Consider the following 25590-nt stretch of genomic DNA (forward strand, 5'->3'; position numbering starts at 1 on the left):
AAATCTATTCTTTAGATGATCTCTAAATTCAGGAGAGATATATTCAAGATCATATTTTGGCTCTCTTTGACTTGTTTTAATTGTCTTTAACTTCAAGTTTAACTTGCATATGAGCTGTTCCACAATCAGCTATTGGCCTGGTTTTGGCTGAAGATATTAAGCTTTTCCACCTCCTCTTGACACAGGTGTACTCAATCTGATTCCTGTGTGTTCCATCTGGTGAATTCCATGTGCACAGCCACCATTTGTGTTGTTGAAAAAAAATGTTTGCAATGAATAAGTCTTTGGTCTTGCAAAATTTTACCATGCGAGTTCCAGCAGTATTTCTGTCACCAAGGCCAAATTTTTCAGCTACCTGTGATTCTTCTTTGTTTCCAACTTTTGCATTCCAGTCACCAGTGATAATTAATACATCCTGATTGCATGTCCGGTCAATTTCAGACTACAGAAGTTGATAAAAATCTTCAATTTATTCATCTTTGGCTTTGGCGGTTGGTGCATAAATTTGAATAATAGTTGTATTAACGGGTCTTCCATGTAGGCGTATGGATATTATCCTCTCACTAACAGCATTGTACTTCAGGACAGATCTTGAAACATCCTTTGTGATGATGAATGCCATGCCATTCTGCCATTCCTCTTCAAACTGTCATTCCCGGCATAGTAGATCATATGGTTGTCTGATTCAAAATGGACAAAACCCATCCATTTCAGCTCACTAATGCCTAGGGTATCAATCTCTATGTGTTCCATTTCATTTTGACAACTTCCAGTTTTCCTAGATTCACACTTCATACATTCCATGTCCCGATGATTAATGATGTCTGCAGCTGTTTCTCCTCAATTTGAGTGGTGCCACATCAGCAAATGGAGGTCTCAAAAGCTTTACCTTATCCATGTGAATAAGGCTGGGTTTACTCTGATGATGCAGCTCTTTCCCAGTCCTATTTTGAGAGCCTTCTAACCTATCTGGACTATTCATAAAGTTGCGTGGTAATGTATCAGACAGTGCTTCTTTGATATTCATAAGGGTTTTCCCTGTCCAATGCTCTGAGAAGTGAACAGCCTCTTCCTTCTTCCTATCATATATTTATATGACACATAAAATATCTTCATTTTTCTGTAGCTAAAACAATACAACATCTAATACCTTCTAAATGGTGTCTTGTAAAAAGAGCAGAATATACACAGACCATTTGAGACATTAGTTAGCTACAAGACATGGAATGCCATGGCATTCCTGGACCTAGGAAGGCCCTCCCCTAGAGCTGATATCCTGATTTTCTCTTCTAAATTCCAAAACTGTATTCTGATACAGCAGCCCTAGTAATATAGAAACCATTATGGGATCAATTTAAATACCTCATACCCATTTGTTTGTCTGACTCAAACAATTTATTGCTTGATACTTCTAAATAATTTTACCAGCATTATTTTAAAATTTTAGGTGATTTCTGAAAACACTAAATGTTTTTCTAAAATTTAGATATATTTTTAACTTATGAGTTCATATAAAATATATTTTGTTGTTTTATGTGCCTTCAAGTTGGCCCGACTCATAGCAACCCCTCCTTGGGTTTCCCAGGCAATATCACTACATCACTACAGAACTAGAATGCCCTGTGAATTACTTATCTCCAAAATCTCCTCTTTTCTGCTCCTTATCAAGAACTCTGAAGAGTCTGAGATTTTCCCACATGTGTTTAGTATCTGTTCAAAAAAAATTAGTTGCATGGATTTTGACAGAACACATGCTATCCCTGGGTCAGAGAGAGAGGACTTCATTACTCACAGCAACAGTAATAACCAGTGACAGCATGTGCATGGGTCTCTGAACCTAAATTCCCACCAGGCCAGATGATACCTGCACATGCACTTAGGTACACAACACAAGAGAAATCCTAAGCTTAGATAACCTGAATCATTTACAATGGGTAGTAGCTTTCCTGAACTTTGCCCTCGAGAGGGAGATTATTATAGTGGAAAGTAAACAAACTTGCCCTTTCCTGAGGACATATACTATATCTAACAATGTATACAGGTATTTTGTTATACAAACATCTTTGAAAGACAAAGACAGTCAGTGTCTCTTCTCAAAAGACATGCAGAAATATAAGAAACTATCGAGAATTGTTTTCCAATACCCTTTGATCCTGTAAAAATACTGATTAATTAAGTTGTAGCTGTTGTTATTGTTAAGTGTCATCAAGTTGATTCCAACCAATAGTGACCCTGTGGATATACAACAGAACAAAACACTGCCCAGCTCTTAGGCATCCTCACCATCATTGCTATGCTTGAGCTCATTGTTGCAGCTACTGTGTCAATCCATCCCATTGAGGGTCTTCCTCTTTTTCTCTGACCCTCTACTTCACCAAACAGGACATCTTTCTCCAGGGAGAAGTCTCTCCTGATAACACATTCAAAGTATGTGAGACAAAGAGTTTATTCTAAATCCAACTTGAGTCCTAAGCCTTCTTGTCCCATTTAAAGGAAATTGAAATTTCCAAGAAAAATATCTAAAGAAGAAAAATAGAAGAATATAAATTGCATATATGTTTAAGTTAGACACTGTAAAGCAGATGAAAAAAGAGGGAGAGCTGGAGGAGAAATCAAAGATAATGAGTCACAAAATATATGTCACTCAAAATGGTTGTTAACAATTATTGAGTACCAACTATAGGTACTCACCAGCGGGCATCACTAGGGGTATGTGGAGGTTACAGACCATAGCAGATGACTCTGTCAGAGGAAGTGACACCAAAATGACTTTCTATAAAAATGTGTTTACACTGTCTCAGGAGAAACTTACTATTTTTTATAAAAACATTCCTGTACTTAGTTATGACAACAAAACATTTTTGTAAGCCCAGCTTACATGTATAAATATACCTACAAGGCTAAAACTCTATGCTAATTTACACTGTGAATTTTCTAAGGCTATCTAGACAAAGCTGTCATTATTATCCAATTAAAAGGACACTTTGAGTCATGTGGTTTCATCTGTTTGCACTACAAACAAGCATGCACTTTTGTTTTTGCTGCTGCCAGTGTTTTCATAGTTACTGGTGTAGTTACAATAGTGTGGTAATTAGTATTTGTGATCCTCTATTAATAATGTGTTTGAGAATTAACTAGAAATACAGGAAAAGAAGGAGAAAAATCAAAAAGTCTTCTACTCAGTTACTAATAATGTTATAACTAATAATGTTAATGTAAAAAGATTTTACAAAACAATTTTGCAGTTAGTATTCATATTATCTAAGAAATACTACATTTAAGTAATTTATAACTATATTTATCACATATTATTCTAATTGATAATAAGTATTACTAAGGATTCTGTATGATTATGGATGGGAAAAGCCCATAGGGGGCAGGATGACACCATGACTTATTGCAATAGGTTACACCAACCTTAGTGGCACCATTGTGCTATATGCTGAGACTGAAGTAACATTAAACTATCAACAATCTTTATCTCATTTTATCATCATCAATATAAACACACACACAGAATTTGCATACATCTATATATTATTTTTACTTTATAGATGAAGAAACTGAGACATAATTATGTCCTATGTCACACAATAATCATAAAAGAATTGGAACCCAGAATTTTAATAACATTTTTTCACTACAGTTCTAAATATTTCCCTGCTACCATAGAAATCACTGGATATGTTTGAAGAGTGCCTGTCCTGGGAAATGAAAACTATTTGCTATGTTTTAAGATAACTTCATTTGATTCATCTCCAGAAACTTAGATACAAAGTATGTTGAGTTAAAGTCACCTGCAGGTACTTTAAAGCTTTCACCTGCACAAAATGAACTATGGATATACCAGTCTGTAGAGTTATGCAAATTAGTATAATAAAAATCATTCTATTTTGTTTCTCTTGATTATGGTATCAGAGTAAATGAAAATATTATGATGAAAGGAAAGCACTGTAAACAAACTTAATTAACTATTAAAGTTGAGTACTACATTGAAAATGCACATAATTTATATCTGAAGGAATACAATTTATTTTCTGTATGGAAAGTCATACTCGTTATGTTGGCCATGATCAAGTAGGGATGGGTAGATGCTGGCAGAGAAACAGTTATGAAGAACTTCTTGCTGCCAAATGGAATCTAGCTGTGCCCAGAAAAAAAGACCATGAAAAAGTGAGAAAACCTCTGGGCTTACAATTTTCTTGATTTATAGATTAACCCTATCCTACATACGTAACTGCTTTTGGATTACATATGTTTAGATTATTGGTTGTTCAAATTATTTCCACAAAATTATAGTCAGAAAATTATTGTTCCTATAAAACAGCATATTTCCATGTCCTCTAGCAAATAAAAAAGAAGATACATTATACTAAACTTAATGATGCTTTCCAAAAGTATATGGTGATAACAATATTTTGACAGTGGTTTACAATTTTTAAAAGAGTCTTACATACTATTTTTTCATTAAAAATGGCTTTATTAGCATTATTCCCTCCTTTGAGTGGTGTGAACAAACCAATGATTGTTTATGCCATTTCCTCTCCCTAATCTCTCCTTTGTGTTATTCCTACCCAAATTTTACTTGCTATCATCACTTCCATTAATCCTTTCAGCTGTACTTAGCATATAGCTAAGTACCCAGAATGTACTCATGCATATCTCCTCTCTGAATGCAAACTATGTCTTGCTTTCTGATAGTCATTCAGCAACTCAACATATGGTGTCATATGACATCCAGTTACTGTCATCATATTTTTATTTGTCAAAACTTATTAATTTATTCATGAAAATCCTTTCCATTAATGTTGGAGACTATATCTACAACTATATTTTGAATACCTTATCACTGAAGTGAGCATTTATAATTCCTGGCATCCTGGTTTAAGTGCCTTATGAAGTATTTAATATATATTTATTGATTATTGTTTTTGATTAAGCAATCATATCCTACATGCTAATCAACAGAGTCAAGAATGATAATGTTTTACCAGTTTTCAATTTATTAACTCAAATTATAGACATTGTACTAAAAATCGTAGCATAGTGCCTAAGGCACTTGACTGCTAACCAGAAGGCTGGCGGTTCAAACCCACCAGCCACTCCTCGGAAGGAAGGTTGGGCAATCTACTTCCGTAGTGATACTGCCTCGGAAACCCAAGGAGGGGTCGCTATGAGTCGGGGCCGACTCGACGGCAAACAACAACAACAACAACAACAAAGTCTTCCTATTTGTTTTCCCATAATTTTCATTTTCCACCCAAAATATCACATAGCCTAAATATTAATAAAATCCATATGTTTTCTTGTATTTTCCTTTGTGCTACTCAAATGTATTTAAAAGATACTTTAACATGTGGTTCACAAGTAATTCTCAAATACTGGATACCTGCTGTTCAAATTATTATTGTTGTTGTTGTTGTTGGGTGCCATCGAGTTGGACCCGACTCATAGCGACCCCTCCTTGCGTTTCCAAGACAGTATCACTACGGAAGTAGATTGCTCCATCTTCCTTCTGAGGAGTGGCTGGTGGGTTTGAACCGCCAGCCTTCTGGTAAGCAGTCAAGTGCCTTAAATAACATATATTGAGAATCCTTTTGTACTAGGCACAAAAGTATGAAATCATATATATAGTTTCATATGTTAGATGAGGAAAATGTGGCAAACTAATCTGGTCAATGTGATACAGACAGTTGTGGGATGTGAGATATAAAATCAAGCAGAGTGATCTGACTCCAGACAAAAGCTCTTTGACTAAGTTTATATATGTATGTATCTTCATTTTTTTTATCTAATTTGACAAGATATTTCAGTCATGTTTACTTTTATCTAGGTAAACAAAATGTTCAGAAAAAAATGGAATTACATATTGACTTTATTAATGCCTAAGACATCTGACTGCTAACCAGAAGCCTGGAGGTTCAAAAACCCACCAGCCACTCCTTGGAAGGAAGGCTGGGCAATCTACCTCCATAGTGATACTGCCTCGGCAACCCAAGGAGGGTCGCTAAGAGTTGGATCTGACTCCATGGCAGTGCATTGTGCTGCGTTACATATTATTTATACTTATTTTCAAAACATCTTTTGTCAAAATTAGGTAGTTCTTTTTTGCTTGTTTTCTTTCTTACAACTCAGCTAAGAACAAAAAGGTAACTCAACAAGTTTCTACTGATTAGGTTTTTATGTCATGAATTCCAAGAAGGACCTCATATAATTTTTGAGGCACTTCATATAAGGTGGTTTTAATTGTTGGAATAATGATTTTTAATGGTAAGGATACAGATAACTTAGTTTTCTATCTCATCACAATATTTTGAGCTTCTTTGTGTAGACGTGCTTTCAGTAAAGCTTTCAGAGTTGAGAAGCAGGAAAGTCCTTTTAACTTTTACTACTACTGAAAGAGTATGTCTGATCATTTTGATAGACCTTCTAGATCACATCAATAAGAATGAAGCAGAACATGGTTTTCCTCCATCAGTGTTCGTACTTTTTGTGACACAAACTGATACCTCAAATTTTAAGCTTGTAACATAAACTCTTAACCAAGGAACGAATGTTCTTTTTCATGTACTTCCTAGATTTTTTTATAGTATCACAGGTAAGTTTTTTCTGTAAAATAAGTAAATACTACTAAGAATAATGAAAGCTAAAAGGTTTGATTCATAAATTTTGACTCCTGGAGAACTTCAATTTCCTCATTTCTCAGGAGTACTCTTCTCTGATATACATTTTTTCACTATATTCTAGTTTGGTGTTCTTCATCAAAACATTTCTGAATCATAACCACTTACCTGTTAGCAGAAATTGAGTTTCTCATAATTTATGTTTTAATTGAAAGGTTTATACTATTACACAGAAAATACATTATTATCCAAGAAAACAAGTAGAAAATAAATGACCATGATTGTAATTTTACAAAGTGCATTACTGCCATCAAGTGGATCGAAATAAGACTAACAATATAGGAAATCAACTAAAATTCAAGGTTCTTCGATAGGTGACCTACACCTGATATAGAGAACAATATTAAGAATACATAAATAATTTTAAAAACCATCTCAGATATTTAAAAATAAATTTTATAATACATTTGAAGCTTCCAAATAGAGATAATTGGAAAGAATGTTTTCTGTAGGTGTATTTCTGTATGAACTTATTTTGACAAGCTCAGTTTGTCTGTCTAAAATTCCTAAATTTTAAAATCTCATAATATACAGGATCTGGAAATTCAGTAATTTATGATGTAAGTTTTGTGGGTTCATTTATCTCTGCCATATTAGATATTATTTAATCTCTCTTCAAAAATACTACCAGAAATTATTAAATAAAAATTGTATTTCATACATGGATAATTTTGTTATCTGCATTGGATAAATAGATGAGTTAATAATACTTAAATATAACAATAAAGAAGACAATAGTTACAATTTATTGTCTTCCAACATGCTTTAAATTTATTTCTTAGTTATTTCTCATCTAAAATCTATTATGCTGATACTATTATTATTGCTTTGTACATAAAGATACCAAGAATTTGATGTTTTACTTTTATGTCCCAGGATCACCTAGCTAATAAATGTTTAAGGCAAGGTTTTCTGATTCACAATGCTAACTGTTAATCACTACACTATAAACTTTGGAGCTTAGATTTCATTTTTTATACTAAACACATGATGATTATCTATTGCAGATAGTTTTATAAATACAATGAATTCAATATTTACCAAGTTAACTGCAAATTTTTCAATCAAGATAGTAAGGTCTTAAAATGAGTAATTAATTACTTTTTTTTTCAACCATTTTTTCACTTCTTAAAAAAATTGGCTATATATGTGGAACTCACCAGATGAAGAAATATTTTGATTCTTAATGGAAGTTATAAAATATTATAGCTACACAGATACTAAACTGTCTAAACCTAAAATAAATGTGTATTCATCTTCCATACACTTTGTGTATTCATTTCAATTAAAGAAACAGGGATTTATCAGGATAATTACAGAAGTGTCCTTAAAAATTACATACTTTATATAAAGACATATCCAAATACACCTGTTTGTTGTAATGTGTTGGCTTGCAAATTGCTGTGAGGCTGGAGACTATGTCCCTGGTTCTTCAAATAGCAGTAAAATCATCCTTAGTGGACAGGTTTCAGAGGAGCTTCCAGACTGAGACAGACTGGGAAGAAGGAAGGGCCCATCCACTTGTTAAAAAATTGGCCAGGGAAAACCTTATGAATAGCAGTGAAATAATGTCTGATATATTACTCTATGAATAGCCCTGGAATGGTGTCTGATATAATACTGGAAGATGAGCTCCACAGGTTGGAAGGCGAGCTGTCTCCTCAAAGCAGAGTAGACCTTAATGATATGGATGAGGTAAAGCTTGCAATACTTCCATTTGTTGATGGGGCATGACTCAAAATGGAAAGAAACAGTTGAAAATATCCACTAATAATCAGAAAATGGAATGTGCAAAGCATGAATCTAGGAAAATTGGAAGTTGTCAACATTAAATGGAATGCAGAAAGATTGATATATCCTAGGCATTGGTGAGCTGAAATGGACTACTTTTGATCACTTTGATCAGACAATCATATGATATACTATGCTGGAAATGATAAATTGAAAAAGAATGGCATAGCATTCATTGTCATAAAGAATGTTTCAACATCTATCCTGAAATACATTGCTGTCAGTGATAGGATAATATCCATACAACTACAAGGAAGGCTAATTACTACTGCTGTTGTTGTTGCTATGTGCCATCTAGTCAGACCTGACTCACAGCAACCCCTCCTTGGGTCGCCGAAGCAGTATCACTATGGAAGTAGATTGCCCAACTTTCCTTCCGAGGAGTGGCTGGTGGGTTTGAAACACCAGCCTTCTGCTTAGCAGTCAAGTGCCTTAGGCACTATGCTACCAGAGCTCCCCAGTTACTATTACTCTTATTCAAATTAACACACCAACCACTAAAGAAAAAGATGAAGAAGTTAAAGCTTTTTACCAAGTTTTGCAGTCTGCAATTGACCAAACATGCAATCAAGATGTATTCATAATTACCGGTGATTAGAATGGTAAAGTTGGAAACAAAGGGAATCATCGGTAGTTGGAAAAAATGGCCTTTGTGATAGAAATGACACCGAAGGTTGCATGTTAAAATTTTGCAAGATTAATAACTTATTCATTGCAAATACTTTTTTTCAACAACAAAAATGGTTGCTATATATGTAGAACTCACCAGATGAAATACACAGGATCCAGATTGACTGCATCTGTGGAAAGAGGCGATGAAGAACCTCAATATCTTCAGCCAAATTAAGGCCAGGAGCTGACTTTCAACAGATCGTCAACTGCTCATATGCAAGTTAAAGTTGAAGGTGAAGAAAATTAAAACAAGTCCAGAGAGATAAAATATTCCCTTGATTATATCCCACCTGAATTGAGAGGTCATCTGAAGAATACATTTGATGAACTGAACACCAATGACTGAAAACCAAATGAATTGTGTGATATCAAGAACACTGTACATGAAGAAAGCAAAAGTCATTTATAAGACAATGAATTTTTGCTTTCTTCATGTAGGATGTTCTTAGAAAAGAAGAAAAGACCAAAATGGATGTCAGATGAGACTCTAAAACTTGCTCCCAAATGAAGAGTAGCTAAACCAACTGGAAGGAACTCTAGTAGCATAGTGCCTAAGGCACTTGACTGGTAACCAGAAGGCTGGTGGTTCAAACCCACCAGCCACTCCTCAGAAGGAAGGTTGGGCAATCTACTTTCATAGTGATACTGCCTCAGCAACCCAAGGAGGGGTCACTATGAGTTGGGGCCAACTCGACGGCACATAACAACAACAACAAAGTAAATGGAAGAAATGACAAATTAAAAGAGCTGAACACAAGATTTCAAAGAGCAGCTCAAGAAGATAATTTCAATTTTTATAATGAACTATGCAAAGACCTGGAGTTAGAAAACCAAAGGGGAAGAACACACATTCAGCATTTCTCCAGCTGAAAGTACTGAAGAAAAATTCAAGCCTTGACTTGCAATATTGAAAGATTCTATAGGCAATATATTGAATGATGCAGGAAGCTCAAAAGAAAATGAAAAGAATACACAGAGCCACTGTACCAAAGAGAAAAAAAAAATGGTCAGTGTTCAACTATTTCAGGAGGTGGTATATGATCAAGAACCAATGGTACTGAAAGAGTAAGTCAAAGTTCTACTGAAAGGATTGGCGAAAAAGTAAGGCTCCAGGAATCGCATGGTTTAATATGAGGAAAGGTGTGTATCAGGGTTGTATCCTTTCACCATACTTACTCAATCTGTATGCTGAGCAAATAATCAGAGAAGTTGGATTATATGAAGAAGAATACAGCATCATGATTGATGGAAGTCTCATTAATAATCTGAGATACACAGTCAATACAATCCTCCTTGCTGAAAATAAACATGACTTGAAGCACTTACTGATCAAGATAAAACACTACAGTCTGCAGCATGGATTACACCTCAACATAATGAAAACAAAAATACTCACAACTGGACCAATAAGCAACCTCAAAATTAATAAAGGTTGAATTTTTCAAAAATTACGTTTTAAATGGATCCATGATCAACATCCATGGCAGCAGCAGTGAAGAAATCAGACATCATATTTCACTAGGTAAATCAGCTACAAAAAACCTGTTAAAAGTTTTTAGAAGCAACGATGTTACTTTGAAGAAGTGCCTAACCCAAACCATCATAGATATTTTCAATTGCTTCAAATGCATGTGAAAGGTGGACAATGAACAAGGAGGACCAAAGAAGAGTCAATGCTCTTGAATTGCTGTGTTGGTGAAGAATCTTGAAAATACTATGGACTGACGTAAGAACAAACAAATCTGTCCTGGGAGAAGTGCAGCTGAAATGTTCCTTATAAGCGAGAATGGCCAGAATTGCTTGGTAAAGTGGAGGGTCAGTTCAAGATGCACTGAAGGAATTGGCAAAAAACAAGTCTCCAGGAATTGGCAGAAAACACATTGAGATATTTCAACAAATGGATACAGTTCTGGAGGCACTTACTCACTTATGCCAAGAAATATAGAAGACAGTTACCTGGCCAACTAACTGGAAGAAATCCATATTTGTGCCCATCTCAAAGAAAGGAGATCCAACAGAATGTGGAAATTATCAAATAGTGCAGTGCCTAAGGCACTTGACCACTAACCAGAAGGCTGGCAGTTCAAACTCACCAGCCACTCCTCAGAAGGAAGGTTGGGCAACCTACTTCTGTAGTGATACTACACTGGCAACCCAGGGAGGGGTTGCTATGAGTCGGGTCCAACTCGATGGCACATAACAACAACAACAACAATCATTAATATAAAATAAAATAAAAATTGATGAAACTATTAAGAAACAGTTGCAGCCATATATTAAAAGGGAACTCCTAGAATTTCAAGCTGGATTCAGAAGAGGATGTGAAAGACAGAGTTATCATTGCTGATGTCATGGATCTTTGCTGAAAGCAAAGAATACCAGAGAGAGGTTACTCTGTGTTTTATGGACTATGCAAAGATATTTAACTGTGTGGACCATAAAAAATTATGGATAACATTGTGAAGAATGGAAACTCCAGAACACTTAATTGTGCTCTGAGGAACCTATACACAGACCAAGAGGCTGTCGTTCAGACAAAACAAGGGGATACTGAATGGTTTAAAAGCAGTAAGGGTGTGTGTCAGGCATGTATCCTTCACACTTATTCAATCTGTATGCTAAACAAATAATCTGAGAACATGGACTCTATGAAGAAGAATGTAGCCTCAGAATTTGAGGAATACTCATTAACAGTCTGCAATATGGAGAAGACACAACCTTACTTGCTGTGAATATAATTTGAAGCACTTACTGAGGAACATCAAAGTACCATCTTCAGTAAGGATTACACCTCAACATAAAGAAAATAAAAATCCTCACAAATGGACCAATAAGCAACATCATAATAAATGAAGAAAAGATTGAAATGGTCAGAGATTTCATTTTCCTAGGATCCACAAGCAATACTACTGATTCTCACTCACAGCGACCCCCTGTGACAGAGTAAAACTGCCCTATTGGGTTTTTCAGGCTGTAATCTTTAGCAGAAGAGAAGGGAACCCAGACCACACTCCACAAATGGCAAGGCAGGAAAGCGGGGGAAAGGAACGAGAAAGGCCAGGGGACCCAGACAGAGCAAGGAATCAGCCACAGGGAACTAGGTGAGGGGAGGGAACCCAGGCCATGCCCCAAAGCGGCAACGTGGGAAAATAGGGGAAAGGACAGAATAAGGTCAGGGGGACCAAAACAGAGCAAGGAGGCAGTAGTAGGGATCCAGGTAAGGGGAGGCTGGAGAGGTTTCCAACAGCTAAGGGAGACAAACTTGTCTGTCCATTTGTCCTACTATAGTGACGTGTTGCTGTGAGCCTTCAGGCTGTGTCAGTGGTGTTTCAAACCCAGTGGGGTGCACATGGTACACAGGTATCAGCCCCGCTTGCAGACTGAGACAGACTAGGAAGAAGGAAGAGGCCATCCACTTCTCAAAGATTTGGACAGGGAAAACCTTATGAATAGCAGAGAAATACTATCTGATAACATTACTGCACAACTTTATGAATAGTCTGGAAACATCATCCAATACAGCAGAGGAGGGTGAGTCACTTAGGTTAGAAGGCTCTCAAAATAGGACTGGGAAAGAGCTGCATCATCAGAGTAAAACCAGCCTTACTCATGGATAAGGTAATACTTTTGAGACCTCCATTTGCTGACATGGCACCACCCAAATTGAGGAGAAACAGTGGATAACATCCATCAATAATTGGAACATGGGATGTACGAAGTATGAATCTAGGAAAATTGGAAGTTGTCAAAAATGAAATGGAACGCATAAAGATTGATATCTTAGGCATTACTGAGATGAAATGGACTGGTTTTGGCCATTTTGAATCAGACAATCATGATCTACTATGCCGGGAATGAAAAACTGAATACAAATGGTTTGGAATTCAGCATCACAAAGGATGTTTCAAGATCTGTCCTGAAGTACAATGCCGTCATTGATAGAATAATATCCATATGCCTACAAGGAACACCCATTAATACAACTATTATTCAAATTTATGCACCAACCACCAAAGCCAAAGATGAGTAAACTGAAGATTTTTATCAACTTCTGCAGTATGAAATTGACCAAGCATGCAATCAGGATGTGTTAATTATCACTTGTGACTGGGATGCAAAAGTTGGAAACAAAGAAGAATCACTGGTAGTTGGAAAATTTGGCCTTGGTGACAGAAATAATGCTGGAACTCGCATGGTTGAATTTTGCAAGACCAATGACTTATTCATTGCAAACACCTTTTTTCAACAACACAAACGGAGGCTGTACATATGGACTTTGCCAGGTGCAATGCACAGGAATCAGATTGACTACGTCTGTGGCAAGAGGTGATGGAAAAGTTCAATATCTTCATCCAAAACCAGACCAGGAGCTGATTATGGAACAGACCATCAATTGCTCATATGCAAGTTAAACTTGAGGTTAAAGACAATTAAAACAAGTCAAAGAGAGCCAAAATATGATCTTGAATATATCCCTCCTGAATTTAGAGACCATCTAATGAACAGATTTGATGCACTGAAAACCAGTGACTGAAAACCAGAAGAATTGTGGGATGACATCAAGAACATCATACATGAAGAAAGCAAGAGGTCACTAAAAAGATGGGAAAAGAAGAGAAGACCAAAATGGATGATAGAAGAGACTCTGAAACATGCCCTTGACCAGAAAGTAGCTAAAGCAAATAGAAGAAATGACAAGATAAAAGAGCTGAGCAGATTTCAAACAGCAGCTTGAGAAGACAATGCCAATTACTATAATGAAATGTACAAAGACTTGGAGTTAGAAAACCAAAAGGGAAGAACACGCTCAGCATTTCTCAAGCTGAAAGAAATGAGGAAAAAATTTAACCCTCAAGTTGCAATACTGAAAGATTCTATGGGCAAAATATTGAATGATGCAGGAAACATCAAAAGAAGATGGAAAGAATATACAGAGTCACTGTACCAAAAAGAACTGGTAGATCTTCATCCATTTCAGGAAGTGGCATATGATCTAGAACCAATGGTTCTGAAGGAGGAAGTAGAAGATGTAATGAAGGAATTGGCGAAGAACAAGGTTCCAGGAATTGATGAAGAACACAGCTCCAGTAACTGATGGAATACCCATTGATATATTTCAACAAACGGATGCCGCACTAGAGGCACTCACTTGGTTATGTCAAGAGATTTGGAAGACAATTACCTGGCTAACTTACTGAAAGAGATACATATTTGTACCCATTCCAAAGAAAGGTGATCCCACAGAATGTGGAAATTATCAAACAATATCATTAATATTGCATGAAAATAAGATCTTACTGAAGATAATTCAAAAACGATTGGAGCAGTATATTGACAGAGACCTTCCAGATGTGCAAGCTTGATTCAGAAGAGGACACGGAACTAGGGATATCATAGCTACTGTCAGATGGATCTTGGCTCAAGCGATTCTGTTGACTATGCAAAGGCATTCGATTGTGTGGATCATGACAAATTGTAGCTAACACTGAGAAGAATGGGAATTCCTGTACACTTGACTATACTTATAAGGAACCTGTACATTGACCAGGAGGCTGTCATTTGAACAGAACAAGGGGACACTGTATGATTTAAAATCAGGAAGGGAGTGTGTCAGAATTGTATCCTTTCCCCAGACTTATTCAATCTATATGCTGAGCAAATAATCTGAGAACCTGGACTATATGAAGAAAAATGTGGCATCAGGATTGGAGGAAGCATCATTAACAACCTGCGATATGCTGATGACACAACTTTGCTTGCTGAAAGTGAGGATCACTTGAGGCACTTACTGATGAAGATTGAAGAGTACAGTCTGTGATATGGATTACATTTCAACATAAAGAAAACAAAAATACTCACAACTGGACCAATAAGTACCATCACGATAAATCGAGAAAAAAAATTGAAGCTGTCCAAGAATTCACATTGCTTGGTTCTACAATCAATGCCAATGGAAGCAGCAGTCAGGACATTAGATGATGTATAGCACTCGGCAAATTGGCTGCAACAGACCTCTTTCACGTGCTGAGGAGCAAGGATGTCTCCTTGAGGACTATGGTGTGCCTGACACAAGCCATGATATTTTCAATTGCCTCATATGCATGTAAGAGCTGGACAATGAATAAGGAAGATGAAAGAAGAGTTGATGCTTTTGAGTTGTGGTGCTGGTGAAGAATACTGAAAGTGCCAGGGACTGCTAAAAGAACTAACAGGCCTGTCCTGGAGGAAGTGCAGCCGGAATGCTCCTTGGTGGTGAGAATGGCCAGACTTCATCACACCTACTTTGGTCATGTCATCAGAAGGTACCATTCCCTGGAGAAGGATGTCATGTTTGGTAAGGTCGATGAAAGAGGGGAAGGCCTTCAATGAAATGGATTGACACGGTGACTGCGACAATGGGCTCAAGTATAGCAAGGATCATGGAGCTGGCATGGGGTCTGGCAGTGTTTCATTCTGCTGTGCATAGGGTCACTATGAGTCAGAAGTGACTCGACGGCACCTAACAACAACAACAATAAGCAATACTCAGTAAAGCCGAAGTCAAGAAATCAGATGTCATATAGCATAGGGTAAATATGCTGCAAAAAAAACTCTTTAAAATGTTAAGGAGAAAAGATGTGACTCTGAAGAGTAAGGAGTGCCTAACTCAAGCCATGATATTTTCAGTCGTCTCACATTGATGTGAAAACTGGCAATGAATAAAGAAGACTGAAGAAGAGCCAATGCCTTTGAATAGTGTGGTTGGCAAAGAATACTGAAAACATCATGAACTGACAGAAGAATGGACAAATCTGTCCTGGAACAACTGCAGCCAGAATGCTTCTTAAATGCAAGAATGGCCAGAATTCATCTCACCTTCTTTGGTCATGTTGTCAGAAGGGACCAGTAACTAGAGAAGGATATCATGCTTGGTGAAGTAGAGGTCAGAGAAAAAGGGGAAGACCTTAGTGTGAGATGGATTGACACAGTGGCTGCAATGATGGGCACAAAACTAACAAGGATTGTGAGTATGGCACTAACCATGGCAGCGTTTCCTTCTGTTATACAAAATATCTCTATCAGTTGGAGTTGACTCAACAGCACCTAAAAACATGTTGTCATTGTTATGTACCATCGAGTAGGACCCGACTCATAGTGACCCCTCTTTGAGTTTCCAAGGGTATCACTATGGAAGTAGATTGCCCAACCTTCCTTCCAAGGAGTGGCTGGAGGGTTTGAACCACCAGCCTTCTGGTTAGTAGTCAAGTGCCTTAGGTACTATGCTACCAGAGCTCCTAAAAACAACATGTTGTTGTTAGTTGTTATGTGCCTTCGAGTCGGACCCAACTCATAGCGACCCCTCTTTGGGTTGCCAGGGCAGTATCACTACAGAAGTAGATTGCCCGACTTTCCTTCTGAGGAGTGGCTGGTGGGTTTGAACCACCAGCTTTCTGGTTAGCAGCCAAATGCCTTAGGGACTATGCTACCAGAGCTCCTTGGGAAAAAAAAAAAAAGATAATTTAAAATATATTTTATGTTTACATTGTCTTTATTGATATTTATGCATCAAATTTATTATTTTGCTAAGGCATAAAATCTGCAAAAATTTTAAAAAGGATCTTTTTAAGTAGCAGATTGTATCTATCACCATCAGTCACTTATTTTGGATTTTTTTTTAACCTCATTAAAATATTTAAAGCATGTGTTATGAAGAAAATAGCATGTACAAAGGTCCTATGGCAGAAGAAATTAGCATTTTCAAAGAAATTAAAGAAACAAAGTGTAGTCAGTGTACAGAGAGAAAAAGAGAAGTGTGATATGTAATGAGTTTGAAAAGACAGGTAGGGGCCAGACCATCACCATTTTATAAACGAAAAAACTTAAAAGATTTTTCAGTATTTATTCCAAGAGCAAGAGTAAACCTGTAAAACATTTTAATAAAGGACACGAAACAATAATATTTGCATTTATAATGATCACTCTCTGTCTATAATGTGTTTTGTAGGATGATTAGACAGAAATGGAGCGATTCAAAAGGCAGATAATAAATAATCCAAGAAATAAATTATGCTGGGAGATTTGAAGTGAGTAATGGGGCCATGTGTATAGTTCATGGTTGTGCTCTCAGTTTCTTTAGCATAAGTTCAGTACATGTTTTTATTTTTCTTGTCCATGCCCTCAAAGATTTTTTACTCCAATATAGAGTGAAGTCAAGAATAAACAAAGTATATAATACATACGATGATACTAAGTGCCATAGAGAAAAACACAAGGAAATACAAGGAGTCGGAATCTCGCAAGTGGATTGAAATTGGCTGATAAGTCAAAGATTAATGATTTGAACACACAGAACTCCTCAGAAAAAAAGACCTGAAGATCTATTTCCTTACAAATTATAGTCAGAAAACAACATGGAGCAGCAAAGTTAAAAAGATACAATTCTGGTGTAACCAACTCCCCTCTTGAGGAAGTCAGAGAGCATAGTACAATAGGGTACATGCTATTGTTGTGGTTTGGTGCCATGGACACAGTTTCAATTCATAGTGACCCTATATACAATAAAACAAAACACTACCAGTCCTGCATCATTCTCACAGTTGTTGCTGTGTTTGAGCTCATTGTTGAAGTGACTGTGTCAATCCATCTCTTTAAGGGTTGCAGTGAATTGCTTGATGTGGCCTTTCTAGCCATTGTCCACCATTCTGTTATGTATTGTAAATCCTATTATCCATGCCTGTTTGGGGTGGTGTGGTAGTTAAGGTTGGGTATCAACTGGGCTGGGCAGCTGGTGATAATCATTCCTTACAATGAGTAGCAATTGGCTCTGTGGAGGGATTTGCCTTGAGCTGCTGATTGTTAAAGCCATCCACTTGGGTTATTTCTGTTGTAGTAACACAGGTGGAATGTATCTTGAGCCCTGCCTTGCTGGAGGGTATAACTCAAATCACCACCCTTAGCTTCCTTGAGGGTATACCTACGAGTATCCTGGGAAGGTTCACCCTCCTTTTGCTCTGGTTCTGTGTTTTGGCTGATCCTCATCTCACCCCTGGATTTGGGACAGCAGCCATTATCTGATCTGCTGATCGAGGTTCATCAAACCCCAAGAATTGGGAAGATCCTCCATACCCACTCACAGACCTGGGAATGCCAGCCTGCCAGCCTCCACCACTACTAAATGAGATGATCCCTTTGGTGTCTGTGAGATCTGTTAGGCATTAAAGTGAAATACAGAACCCTAAGATGGGGGAGATTACTAGGAGGAGGAGAAGTTAATGTCTGATATGATGGAGTGGCACAGTAGTTTGGACATTTAGGACATCTTTAATCTCTGCCTCATGGGGACTAGCCTTGTGTTGATCTTTCTGAGAGGAATTGTTCAAGCAAGGGTTTTCCTCTTTTTTGCTAACCCTCTACCTTACGAAGCATGATGTCCTTTTCCAGGAATTGGTCCCTTCTGATAACAAATACAAAGGACGTGAAAGAAGTTTTTCCATTCTTGCTTTTAAGTAGCATTCTAACTGTACTTCTTCCAAGACAGACTTGCTCATTCTTCTAGCCAAAACCAAACTCATTGCCATCAAAGTGACTCCAATGTGTAGTGACCCTATAGGAAAGAGTAGAACTGCCCCATAGTTTTTCCAAGGCTGAAATCTTTACAGAAGCAGACTACCACATCTTTCTCCCAAGAGTGTCTTGTGGGTTTGAAACACCAACCTTTGTGTTTGCATCTGAGCACTTTAAACATGGCACCACCAGGGCTCTTTGTCCTATTGATTTGTTGTTGTTATGTGCCATCAAGTCAGACCTGACTCACAGCAACCCTTCCTTGGGTTTCCAAGGCGGTTTCACTACGGAAGTAGATTGCCCAACCTTCCTTCCGAGAAGTGGCTGGTGCATGGTAAATTCAATATTCTTTGCTAACATCATAATTCAAATGCATCAGTTCTTCTTAGGTCTTCAAGACTCATTGTAAAGCATTCATTATACTTTGAAAATACAATGGCTTTGGTCAGGCACACAATTGCATAAGGGGACACAATTACCTAAGTCCTTAGTCCAAAGTGACACCTTTGGTTTTTAATATTTTAAAGAAGTTGTCTGCAGCTAATTAACCCTATGCAACACATCATTGATTTCTTGACTACTGCTTCCATGGGCATTAACTGTGGATCCAAGTAAAATGAAACCCTTGGCAACTTCAATCTTTTTTCCCATTTATCATGATGTTGCTTATTGGTTCCATTGTGAGAATTTTTGTTTTCTTTATGTTGAGGTGTAATCTATACAGAAGGATGTTGTCTTTGATCTCCATCAGTAACTGTTTCAAGTCTTCTTCATTTGGGGCAAGTTGTTAAAGAATCTTCCTTCAACCCTGATGCCACATCCTCCTTCGTATAAGCCAGCTTCTTGAATTATTTATTCAGCATACAGACTGAAAAAGTATGGTGAAAGGATACAACCCTGATGCACACATTTCCATACCCCAAACTATGCAGTATTTGCTTGTTCTGTTTGAAAGACTGTATCATGGTCTATATACAAGTTCCACACAGGCAAAATTAAGTGTTCTGGAATTCCCATTCTTCACAATGTTATCCATATTTGTTATGATTCACACAAATGCCTTCGTCCAATCAATAAATGCACGGGTGTCTAAGTTATCTAGTACTGCTGTAATAGAAACACCACAAGTGGATGGCTTTAACAAACGGTGTAGGATGTTTGAAGTCTGAATTCAGGACTCCAGCTCTAGAAGGCTTTCTTTCTCTGTTTGCTCTGGGAAAAGGTCCTTGTCTCCTTTCAATATCTGTGGTCCAGGCACTCCTTGGAGAGCTCCATGTATCTTGGCCTTCTCCTTGGTCTAGGACTTTCTCAGAACAGGGAACTTGGGCCCAATGGATATGTTCCACCCCCAGCTCTACTTTCATAGTGATAATGGGGTCCCTCTCTCTCTGATCCTTCTATCTTCTGTCTCCTTTTATCTTTTGTAAGATAAAAGGTGATGTAGGCCACACCACAGAGAAATTACTCTTATATTAGATTAGGGCTATGACCTGATTAAGGGTGTTGAATCCCACCCCAAGCCCTTACATTAGATCAGGGCTCATTACATAAGAACACATCATGGGGAATGATTACATCTTTACATTGTAAACTCCTTTATTACATCATTATATAACTGCCAAAGAATTGAGAATCATGATCCATTCAAACGACACACATTCTGAGGGGACACAATTAAATCCAGGACATTCCACCCATTAAAAAAAAAAAAAAATCATATCCTTGCCCATGCAAAACATTTTCACCCCATTATATTGTTGTCAAGTGCTGTCAAGTTGGTTCCATCTCATCACAACCTTAAGTACAACAGAATGAAACACTGCTTGGTTGGGCACCGTTCTCACAATTGTTGCTACATTTGAGCCCACTGTTGCAGCCACCATATCAAACCACCTTTTTGAGGGACTTCTTTTTTGCTGAATCTCTACATTGCCAAGATTGATATCCTTCTCTAGTGACTGGTCCTTCTTGATAACATGTTCAAGGTACAAGAGATGAAGTCTTACCATTGTTACTTCTAAGGAGCATTCTAGCTATACTTCTTCCAAGATAGATTTGCTCTTCCTTCTGGCACTCCAAGGCTGTGGTATTTATGTTGGTGTGTCAATCTGGCTGGGCCTCAGTGAGTGGCTGGGCAGCTGGTGGTAGTTAGTCCTCACGATGAGATTGGCAATTAACTCCATGGTGGGATCTACCACAAGCAGCTGAGTAGCTGCCTTTGGGTATGTGGTCTGCTTCCCATTTATAAGAAACAGCTTTGGGAACGGTCTCTAGCCTATGGCACACTTGGACTTTCCATGTAGCTGTGTCGTTGTTTAGCAGTCTTCCATGGTTTGCCAACCTTGGGACTTACAATGGACTTAAATTAATGGCCTATTATATGGGTTGGTAACATCAGGACTGTGCCTTTTTACTTGTCAACCTTGGGTGTCTCAGCTTCAGCAACCAGCAGCTGTCTGAGTGAAGAAATGCCCCTAGCTCCATTGGACTGGGAGCAGGAGGCAAAGCTGGACCCTAAGATTGAGGGGCTTTCACCCAGCCCCTAGAGCCTGGCACTTTGAACTTGGACTTAAAGCCTCCAAACTGTAAGAGAATAAATGCCTGTTTGTAAGGCTATCACATTTGTGGTATATTCTTGTGAGGAAGCACTAAGAACCAGAACAATGGTATATTCAATATTCTTAACCAACATCATAATTCATAATTCTTGGTCTTCCTTATTCATGTTCTTATTCATATGCATGCATACGAGGTGAATGAAAATACCATGGCTTGGGTCTGGACATATCATGCCAAAAGTCTTAAATCAATTCCAAGTCCAAATTACATCCTAGGTCAAAAATCCTCTTCATCTTTTAATCTAGAATATAAGTGATCTGCTTCTGAAGTACAACTGTAGAACCAGCACAAAGTAGACATTTCAATCACAGATGGAGAAATTGGAGGGAAAGAAGGAATATCAGGCAGGAAGCAAATAAAAAAAAAAAAATTTTACATTATTTCTCTGGTGATGTAATGTATGGTGCTGTGAATTACTTGGTATGGCTTTTCTAGACATGATCTTTGCAACTTCCACTAAGCACGTGGGGCCATGAAAATAAGGTATATGGAGATACTGGGATTGGGTAATTTCGTCACTTTGTCAGGCTTAAAATGAGCCTTCCTAGAGGCAGAAAGGGGGATCTCATTGCCATCAAGAGAGAAGAGCAGGAGTTAGATTATAGCACATCCTGAGATCCCTGAGCAGGACTTCCTTGTTAGAGACACCCCAGCTGAGATGTCCCAGCTGAGACACCTGGCTGAGGTGCCCCAGTGGCAAAAAGGTGGTGGTGTAACCAAGGGGCACAGAACAGAGTGAGCCTTGCTGGCCCGTGGAGTGAGAAAGCTGAGTGAGTGCCTTTTGGCAGGAGGCTTGCTGGCTGAGTGGGTTGCACCTAGGTGTACCTATCAACAGAGCTAAAAGAGCTTTGAAACACTTGCCTGAACAGGGCAGAGGCCAGGTTGAGAGACCAAGTGCCAGAGAGTTGTACCAGAGGGCACAGCAGAAGGGAAACTGACCTCATTGAACAATTGTCCTGAGAGTGTTCCTGAACCTGAGTTGTAGCTTGTTACTTCTCTCATAAAACCCCATAATTGTGAGTATTGTCTGTGGGTTCTGTGTGGCCATTGCAACAACTTATAAAACCCAGCAAAGAAGTAGTGAGTGCCGTGGGAGGGACCACAGATGTCAGAGTTAGTAAAAAGTTTGGACAGTGGTGGTATGTCTAGCCTCATAGGAATAAGCCTTGGGCTGTTGATGGTTATTGTTTCCCTCTTGTGAAGTTAGAGGAGGTCAGAAGATGCCACCTCCATGCCCTTTTTATGTAGTGGTTAAGGCATTTGGCCTTGTTTTAGGCTGGGTTCTCTAGAGAAGCAAAATTAATAAAGCTTATATATATATATATATATATAAATATAAATATATACACAGAGGGAGATAGAAATTTATCTCAGGAAAATGGCTCACACACATATAGAAGCTGACAAGTCCCAAGTTCTTGAATCAAACGTCAAGCTGGAGGCTCTTCCCAACTCACACAGCTGCAGAGGCTGATGAGTTCAAGGTTGGCAGGAAGTACACCAGCTTTGACTACAATGGATGATGAATCCAAGATCATCAGGCTGAATGATGGATTGTCTGCTCACCGACAGCTATAGGCAGTACAACAGGATCGCAATCCACAGAAGAGTGTCTCATTTTCCTAGGGTGCCCATAAATATTTTGGAAGCAGGCCACACGCCTAGGGAAACTCCCTTTCAATGAATTGGCTGCTCAAAACATATACATCCAATCTCATCATAGGCATAATCCACATCACAACTGCTTAAACCACTCAGAATTGTAGTCCAGCCAAGTTGACACACAACTCCAACTATCACAGGCCACATGGAAGAAGGATGAGGCAGTCTGCTTCCATAAAGATTTATAACCTTGGAAACCCAATAGGGGTCACTATGGGTCAGAATTGACTCGATGGAAGTGAATGAGCTCATGGTTTGAAAACAATCCTTTGTTCTCTGAGGCCATATAGGCAATGGCCCTGTCCTCCAACCTCTGGGTGTTGGCCATGCCCTCTGGATTCTGGGTGGATGCCATCCAACCCTGGGCTTCAGCTCAGTCTTCCAGGCTGTGGTAGATAAGGCTGAGTATCAACTCTGTTGGGCTATGATTTTGAGTGTCTTGGCAGCTGGATGTAATCATTTCCCATGATGAGACTGGATACGGTATAATCAACTTCATGGTGGAATCTGCTGTGAGATGTTAATCAGCTGAAAGGGAGTTGCTTTCAGAGTGTGGCCTATTTCTAGCATATATGGAAAGGATCCTGCATTTGGTTCATGAGTCTTTATGTCCAGTTCCTGGAGTTGAATCAGTGCCTGCTATGTTGCCTGCTGATGTTGAGATAGTTGCTAGTTCTGCCTGTGAACTAACAATCTGCCATTTTACCTGCCGATTCTGGACTGTCGGCCTCAGCAGCCAGCAGCTGTGTGAGTCAGAAGAATCCTCCAGCTTGCTCCAGATAAAGAGATAGAACAAGAGGCAGAGCTGAAGTCCAAGGTGGAGGGGCCTCCATCCTGCTCCTTCAGTTTGGGTGGTCCCATTTTCCTAATCCATCTGAATGGTGACCCACCCTCTCTGCCCCAAAGGCCTTGTTCTTCTGCTCCTTAGGCATATTAGCCCTGCTTCTCAGCTTTGGGCAGGAGATCTGGCCCCATCCCGTGGCACTCATGACTGACAGCCCCAAGTTCTGGAACCATGTTGGTAAAACCTAGGAGGACATGATTCAATCCTCAGAAACCCCAGCAGCCATGGTCCCATACTTTGAAACCCCAGAGGCTGTGGCCCTGACCTTTGAGACAAAGGCTGGCTCTGCTTCCCATTCCCCTTGTCTCTTCAGCTTCTGCTTTTTTGTCTCTTGAAGAGGCTGGCCTGCCCTTTGCCCTGCTCAGACAAGTGTTACAAAGCCCTTTAGCTCTACCAGTATGTACCCTGAGGCCCCAATAAGCCATAGCCTGAAAGTGCACAGCTCTCTTGATGCATGGGTCAGAGAGCCTAACTCTACTGATAAGTGACTTCAGACAATTCATTAATTTTTGGTGCCCTTTTTCTAATGGACTTCTAGCTATTTAAATATTGGGTATAAGTTGTGAGCACCATGCACATTTGGAGTGCTGTGCCACAGCTATTCTACACAGAATAGTCAAGGATGACTCCAATAATAAAATAATGAAGCAGAAACCCAAAGGAAATTAAGAGGAAAGACATGTAGAAATCTGGTGCAAAGATGTTCCTGGTAGAAGTAATTACAAGTACAAAGGCATTGAAATGGACAGTACTTTTCCATTCCTGTTGTTAGGTGCTGTCGAGTCAGGTCTGACTCTAAGCAACCTTTATGTATAACAGAACTAAATGTTGCCTGGTCCTGCACCATCCTCACAATAGGAGGTATGCTTGAACCCATAATTGGGTTTACTGTGTCAATCCATCTAATTAATGGTCTTCTTTTTTGCTGACTCTCTGCTTTACCAAGCATGATGTTCTTTTCTAGGAATTGGTCCCTCTTGATAACATGCCCAAAGTAAGCATGATGGAGTCTTATACTCCTCACTTCCAAGGAACATTCTGGTGGTACTTCCTCCAAGACAGATTTGTTCATTCTTATAGCAATCTACTCTATATTCCATATTTTTACCCACACCACAGTTGAAATGCATCAATTATTCTTTAGTCTTCCTTTCTTAATGCCCAGTATTCATATGCATATCAGGTGATTAAAAATATCTGGCGTGTGTCAGGTACACATTAGTCCTCAAAGTAACATCTTTTGCCCAATGCAACATGTCACTTCATTTCTTGACTGCTGCTTTGTGGATCTAATTAAAATGAAATTATTGAAAACTTCAATATTTTCTCCATTTATCATAATGTTGCTTATTGGTTCAGTTGTGAGAATTATTATTTTCTTTATGTTGAGATGTAATTCTTAATGAAGGCTGTTGTCTTTTATATTCATTAGTAAGTGCTTCAAGTGAAGTCTTCTTCACTTTTGGCAAGCACAGTTGTGCTACCTGCATATGACAAGTTGTTTATGGCAAGCACAGTTGTGCTACCTGCATATGACAAGTTGTTTATGAATCACTGTCCAATGACGCTTGACTAGCAAGAGAGAAATGAATGATACTAGAGTACCCACTCATGAGAGCGGTGAGTGTGTGAGAAAAACTTAAAGTAATAGATGATTATAAAGAGAAAGCAAGTAACTAGATTGTTTACAGAAACTTAGACTATTATTGAGACTCTGTTTTTTGGGGGGGATATGAATAGGAAATCATAAGAAGTTTAAAGAACAGGCAAAACATA

The 25590-nt window shown here is 38.4% G+C and overlaps 1 protein-coding gene across 1 annotated transcript in view; it reads right to left on the reverse strand.

Annotated features, from left to right (window-relative positions):
• Positions 1 to 25590, reverse strand: part of CCSER1 (coiled-coil serine rich protein 1) — a 958389-nt gene that overhangs the window by 872889 nt on the left and 59910 nt on the right. The gene's annotated exons all lie outside the window — the stretch shown is intronic.

The sequence above is a fragment of the Orycteropus afer genome, unplaced genomic scaffold (genome assembly GCF_000298275.1).
Source record: "Orycteropus afer afer isolate SDZICR_OR568_19922 unplaced genomic scaffold, OryAfe1.0 scaffold00445, whole genome shotgun sequence".
In the NCBI taxonomy this organism is placed as follows: Eukaryota; Metazoa; Chordata; class Mammalia; order Tubulidentata; family Orycteropodidae; genus Orycteropus; species Orycteropus afer.